We start from the raw sequence: 7,500 nt of genomic DNA, 5'->3' as shown, positions 1-7,500 counted from the left end.
GACAATGCGTAATCAATGCTTTATATATGTGATTCATAACTATCTCTTTATATGCATGACAGGGAGCAATGCCGAAAATCAAACGACACTCATAAATATCAACTTAATGTGACAGACGATAACGGCAAAAAATCACAGCAATAAAGCTACGTGGGCCTTTACTCCCGAAGAATCCTCCTTTTGCAATACACACACGGCAGAGAAAGCCAATCGGCAAAGTAGGCAGCCTGCTTTTCCCACGGGTAGGTTTACATTTTTTACGGTCAGGCGTGCGACCACAGGGACGCTCCTGACACGTAAACGCAAGTCTGTCTCGTCATTTCACGCTTTGTCCTTGAACATGACCGACCATCCACACCATCTAATAATTAGTTTTAGCAATATGCATAAAAATTCTTGGTAATTACTCTCTGCATCCCCACAATATGACCAAACACTCCAGATCAGTCTAGACTACTCGCTAGATGGTAAGCACTATACATTATACATCAACTAAACCCCCATACATTTTGGATTCTGAACATGCCACACGACTGCAATTCGTCGTGACATTTTCTCCGAGAGTGCAAGCAATTACATTATGCCATCCAGCAGCTAGACTTGACCAATCAGTGCCCAATCTAGAGTAAATGATAAATTGGCATAGATCATATGTTGCCACCGTCCATAGCTTGTGCCACCCAACCACCTTAAAGCCTTACATTACATGCCATACTTCATCAAGCTTCAAATGTACTCTACTTGGACTTTAAATTATATTAATCACTCATTTTTTGCATAATTAGATAGTAAACTTACAATATTCAGACCCCTTGTTTCGCCTACAATTCACGCAGAACCTTTTCTACACATACACTCGTTCAAACATAATAAATATCACTCGGAGAACAAACGCGAATACTTCAGTTCGATCGCAAGCTTCTGAGAGATCCAATACCCTTGCCCCGTCTTACCCATGCAGAAAGACAAAAAAAAAAAAGAAAAAAAAAAGAAAGGTGTCAAGGTTTTCACGATCCTCGGAGAATTTGCTCATTACAAAAAAAAAAAAAAAAAAAAAAAAAATGGGGGGGGGGGGGAGATAGACCGAAATTTAAAAATAAAAACAAAACCAGACCATAAACTCCGCGTCCACTCCGCACTTGGGTTGTTGACATTTACTACTACGCTGTGTCTTGAATCGCGGCCGAGAAAGTTGATACATCCGCGAGGACAACTGGACTCCAATGGCAATAATGCTAACTGGCAACTGAGCAAGACAGTCCATCGTGTTTTTTTTCTTCTTTTTGTTGTATTGATTTTTTGTTTTTGTTGTTTTATGCTCCTCCGACTATCTAATCAAATCTTACTGCTATCAATGCAACGCAAATGTTTAAATTCATCCCATCGTATATGTGTGTAAGCAGACGTGTGTGTGTGTGTGTGTTTAAGCAGACGTGTGTGTGTGTGTGTAAGCACACATATGTGTGTGTGTAAGCACACATGTGTGTGTGTGTGTGTAAGCACACATGTGTGTGTGTGTGTGTGTAAGCACACACATGTGTGTGTAAGCAGACGTGTGTGTGTGTGTGTGTGTGTGTGTGTGTGTGTGTGTGTGTGTGTGTGTGTGTGTGTGTGTGTGTGTGTGTGTGTGTGTGTGTGATAGATTGATTGACTGAGAGTGTGGTGTGTTTAGGCATGAATATGTGCACGCGGGAGTGTGTGTGTGTGCGGAAGTGAGTGTGTGTGCGGGAGTGATTGTGGATGTGGGTGGGCGTACGTGAGTGATTGTGGATGTGGGTGGGCGTGCGTGAGTGATTGTGGATGTGGGTGGGCGTGCGTGAGTGATTGTGGATGTGGGTGGGCGTGCGTGAGTGATTGTGGATGTGGGTGGGCGTGCGTGAGTGATTGTGGATGTGGGTGGGCGTGCGTGAGTGATTGTGGATGTGGGTGGGCGTGCGTGAGTGATTGTGGATGTGGGTGGGCGTGCGTAAGTGATTGTGGATGTGGGTGGGCGTGCGTGAGTGATTGTGGATGTGGGTGGGCGTGCGTGAGTGATTGTGGATGTGGGTGGGCGTGCGTGAGTGATTGTGGATGTGGGTGGGCGTGCGTGAGTGATTGTGGATGTGGGTGGGCGTGCGTGAGTGATTGTGGATGTGGGTGGGCGTGCGTGAGTGATTGTGGATGTGGGTGGGCGTGCGTGAGTGATTGTGGATGTGGGTGGGCGTGCGTGAGTGATTGTGGATGTGGGTGGGCGTGCGTGAGTGATTGTGGATGTGGGTGGGCGTGCGTGAGTGATTGTGGATGTGGGTGGGCGTGCGTGAGTGATTGTGGATGTGGGTGGGCGTGCGTGAGTGATTGTGGATGTGGGTGGGCGTGCGTGAGTGATTGTGGATGTGGGTGGGCGTGCGTGAGTGATTGTGGATGTGGGTGGGCGTGCGTGAGTGATTGTGGATGTGGGTGGGCGTGCGTGAGTGATTGTGGATGTGGGTGGGCGTGCGTGAGTGATTGTGGATGTGGGTGGGCGTGCGTGAGTGATTGTGGATGTGGGTGGGCGTGCGTGAGTGATTGTGGATGTGGGTGGGCGTGCGTGAGTGATTGTGGATGTGGGTGGGCGTGCGTGAGTGATTGTGGATGTGGGTGGGCGTGCATGAGTGATTGTGGATGTGGGTGGGCGTGCGTGAGTGATTGTGGATGTGGGTGGGCGTGCGTGAGTGATTGTGGATGTGGGTGGGCGTGCGTGAGTGATTGTGGATGTGGGTGGGCGTGCGTGAGTGATTGTGGATGTGGGTGGGCGTGCGTGAGTGATTGTGGATGGGATTGTGTAAGCTTGCGTGTCTGTCTACGTGAGTATGTGCATAAACGGGTGCATGAAGGTCCGTGCGTAAATGAATTTGCATGCATGTTTTACACATATATAAAATATAAATGTAAATAGGAATTACTAAGAATCTCCAGCATAACCTTAATTAAATCAGCCACGAAAGGTAAACGAGTTTGCATTGCTAAAAAAAAAAAAAAAAAGTCTTCCATCTCTGCCCGCCCTCCCTTCTGCTTATCCCCCTCCCCCCGGCCCTCCCTCTCCTTCCGTCCTCCGTTCGTCTGCCTCTCTCCCTCTCTTCTTTCAAGTCTCCCTTCCTTCCTTCTCCTCTCAGCGCCTCTCTCCCTCTCCCCCCCCCCCCCTTCCTCTCTCCCACATCCACTTTTCCTTTCTGACCATCTTTCTCCCCTTCTTCCCTTAATCGCTCCCTCTCTCTTCTTCCGACTCCCCTCTCTCTCCTGTTTCCCCACGTCTCTGTCCCACCTTTCCCTCTCTTCCTCTCTGACTTTCTCCCTCATCACAGATCTTCTCGCTCGCTTTCATTCCTCAGTCTCTCCTCAGGTCGCTTTTTCTTTCCCTCTATTTCTCTCTCCACCTTCTCTTTCCTTCACACTCTCCTTCTCTTTAAATCTTCCTCTCCTTCGCACGCATCCCTCTCCCTCTCCCTCTCCCTCACACTCATCCCTCTCCCTCTCCCTCTCCCTCATACTCATCCCTCTCCCTCTCCCTCATACTCATCCCTCTCCCTCTCCCTCTCCCTCTCCCTCACACTCATCCCTCTCCCTCTCCCTCACACTCATCCCTCTCCCTCTCCCTCACACTCATCCCTCTCCCTCACACTCATCCCTCTCCCTCACACTCATTCCTCTCCCTCCCACTCATTCCTCTCCCTCCCACTCATTCCTCTCCCTCACACTCATCCCTCTCCCTCACACTCATCCCTCTCCCTCACACTCATCCCTCTCCCTCACACTCATTCCTCTCCCTCCCACTCATTCCTCTCCCTCCCACTCATTCCTCTCCCTCCCACTCATTCCTCTCCCTCACACTCATCCCTCTCCCTCACACTCATCCCTCTCTTTCATACTCATCCCTCTCCCTCACACTTATCCCTCTCCCTCACACTTATCCCACTCCCTCACACTTATCCCTCTCCCTCACACTTATCCCTCTCCCTCACACTCCTCCTCTCCTTCACACTTCCCTTCTCTTTCAATCTTCCTTCCTTTTTCTAAGTCCCTCCCCTCACTTACACTCCTCTGTTTCTCTAACTACCTCTCCCTCCCTTTCTTACTGTCCTTACATTCTTTCTCTATTTCTCTCCTTTCCTCTTCCTTTCTAAAAGTCCTTACACCCTCTTCCTCTCTTTCTCCTGTCAATCTTTTCTCCCTCACCACCATAGTACTTCATCTATCGTCCATTTTTAAGTATTTCTCCCTTCTTTCCTCCCCTGCCTATTTCTCTTTATTTTCACTCTCACTCTTAATCTCTTCACTCCGTCTTTTTCACTCCATCCCTCTCTTTCACTCCTTGCAGGACAAATTACATTGGATTTTCTGGGGGAATGTGCAGTAATTTTGCATATTTATATTTCCAGTAAAATATTGTCCACAGTAATTGCTTGCTTCTAGATATACAAACACATAATATGTTCAAAATATCACGATTACCAGGTAGCAAGGAAAGCAACAAGGAAAGTTTCAAAATCAAACAAACTCGTTTTCTAGCCTGACCTGAAGATGATATCTAGTTAAATGTCAACACTGCAGTCACACTTTTCCCATAAACCTGCCAAAAGAAGTGTTTTATCTTTCCACAGTCTTGTTGGCTTTCTACTGATCTTAAAATGAACCATTGATCTTAATAATAAAGGCAAACAAGTAACTTCAAACCTAATATTTACTCTAATCATGCTTGCCACTTTCTCCAAAAGTGTCACAAGGGAAGTAAAAACTGTAGAAACAGGTAATACATTTTGAATTCACTGTAGGAGAAATACTAGAATCAGCTGAAAAGAACAAATGGGAAGACAATAATAAATGAATAATGAAAAAATAACTATATTCAAGCCTTAATTTCTTCTCTCTGAATAACTGCGAGCAGAACTCAAATACCTACTTGAGCCTATTCCCTGAAATGTGTGACATGGCATGTTTACTCTAGGAAAAAAATAAAACAAAATGAAATAATTCAAACAATAAATAAACAGTCTGAAGCACTATAAAATCAAACATGCCAATCACAACAAACTAACTATCTCAATAGCCTTTATCATACTGAGCATAATATTTCTTATCTACCCACTTAAAACAAAGATAAAGTAAATGGTCAGGTTTTATTGCATGTAGAGTGAGGATGTACGTAAGACAGATGTAAAATAAAACTATTGACATTAAAAGAATAAGAAATCCTTAACTCCCACAATTATTTCTTCTTTTAATAACATCCTGAATCAAGAGGTGTTACATTCAGTAATCATCTTCATTGTTACAGAGTTTTTCCCAATAACTAATGGGCAATTCCATCTATATATTTAGTATAAGGGTTCAATATTCTCTGGTGTCAGAAATAACAAATGTTCAAAGAAAACTAAACTGCACTACAAAGGCTAGATTAGATTATTCATGCTTAGAGAGGAAAGCATGACCTTCACATAAAAAAGTAATAATCTTGTGAATTAAATAACAGAACACAGTATTATTATACATTGACATAGATTAACACTTAATGTTATATCATTGTTTGTATCAGCCTGTCTTTTCACCTTTTAAATCCTTCTTAATTTTTCATTTCCTTCATACTTTCTCTTTTTCACAATCAACCATTTCTCTTTCCCTTGTGTGTGTATCAAGCTGTTGCTTTCCTTCTCTCTTATTTCTCTTTTCATATGCCATTCATTCACTTTTTTTTTCCATCTCACTGTAAGTAGATATACTTCTCTTGTAATTCCTCTCTCTCTCCTGCCTTCTTCTTTTCCCTTTTTCTATTTTTCTCATCCTTTACTTCCCTTTCCCTTTCTCTCATTTTCATATTACATTTCTCTCTGTTTCACTCTCTACTTTTATCTCTCTCTGTCTCATTTCCTGCTCTTCTCTCCCATTCTCCTCTTCTATTATCCTCTCCCTCCTACCTCTCCCCCCTCTCTTTCTTATCTACTTCTGTCATTCTCGTTCATCTACTTCCTTCTCACTCTCTACTTCTCTCTTTACCTCTCTCTCTCTCTCTCTCACTTTCTCTCTCCTCCACTCCCCTCCTTCCCCGCAAAATGCCCCGCGATGCCCGTCCCTTCCCCTAATCCCTACTTCTCGGCTCCTTCCCCTTTCCCTAATCCCTCTTTCTCGGCTCCTTCTCCCTCCCCCTTTTTCACGCTCTGACAACTTGTTGAACTCGCCCGTCGCTCCCTTCACCTCTTCCCCTCTCATAACACGCGACTTGCAACCTTCTACTCGGTACGGATTACAGGAGAGAGATGAGAGTACGTTTGCGCTTCGGTGTCGCGGCGTGTCGTTCCGCCCGGAGGTCTGAGGCCTTTAAAGAATCGGAGAACGTAAATGACCAAACTTTTCACTTCCGGAGAGGAGGAAGGCGAAGGAGCGGAAGGTGGGCGGACCAACCGAAACGTTTCTTTAAGTCTTTTACCCATTCTCCCTCTCTCATTCACGGCTGTCTACGCTCTCTTCTGCCTTACCTGTCATGCGACGGCGTGCTGCGGAGTTGGAAGATAGTGTGTGGCGCGTGTTAGGCCGCAAAACACGCACGTGTATCACGCAAATGTCAAGCCCATTGATTCCCTTCACAGAGCGACTGCGGCTGCCATCTAGCGGCGCCGCTCGCAACCCGCCGCTGCGCCCGCCGGATTCAAACGCGGAACTGCGCTCCTCTCGGCTAAAATTTTGCGTTTTGTTTATAACTGACCGTTAATGGCATTGTTTCTTTCATTCAAACTAGGGTATGAACATATTTAAGAGACTGGGCACCAAACATTCGCAAGCGGAAGTGCGCTCTCCAGAGTGACTTCCAGTAAATAAACTCCATGTTTATTTACTGGAGGTCATCAACTCAGAATATCAAACGAAATAGCCAAAGGTCAAAAACGAAAAGTATTTTACACGGTGAAGTTGACTGAGCCAAAAGAAAGCGCATCTCACAAATAGAATCGTGGACACGTAGAAATAACCTGTCACATTCTGCAGTGCCGGCCAGTCACGCTAAATCTGTCGCAAAACACCTAGTCAGAACACGGGGAAGCCACCCTGTAATGTATGGCCATTAAGATTCATTCATAAGTCATTCATTAACTCATACAGACCTTATTACGGAAGAGCAATCTGGATTCCTGCGTTCCACAACGACATAGACGGATATACTATTGGTTGCTGATCATGCTATTTTCATCTTGGATTCAGCTAAAATATCTCTTCAACCGTAAATATGGGCCCGCTGTAATTTGTACTACATGTATTTTTAGGCACTTGTTATTCCATTTTCTTATTATTCTTGAACGTGAGACACGGCGATCCTCTAAATTTAGCGAAACTGGAGGATTAGAGACGAGAGTACGGCAGAGTAAGTTTAGCACTTTTGCGCTATGCGAGGGGCAATAGTGGCACTATTTTTGCAATCGGTGCCATTAGGCTGGATTGAGTTAGAGAAGGTTTGGTTAGGTTAGGTTAGGTTTGATTAGGTTAGGTTAGGTTAAGGCG

General features: G+C 45.1%; 1 protein-coding gene across 2 annotated transcripts in view; it reads right to left on the bottom strand.

Moving 5' to 3' along the window:
- Positions 1-7,500, bottom strand: part of LOC125034504 — a 93,842-nt gene that overhangs the window by 40,530 nt on the left and 45,812 nt on the right. The gene's annotated exons all lie outside the window — the stretch shown is intronic.

Source organism: Penaeus chinensis, chromosome 18, assembly GCF_019202785.1.
Source record: "Penaeus chinensis breed Huanghai No. 1 chromosome 18, ASM1920278v2, whole genome shotgun sequence".
Classification (NCBI taxonomy): domain Eukaryota; kingdom Metazoa; phylum Arthropoda; class Malacostraca; order Decapoda; family Penaeidae; genus Penaeus; species Penaeus chinensis.
Note: the sequence above shows the minus strand (reverse complement) of the source record. Positions and strands in the feature narration are given on the sequence as shown.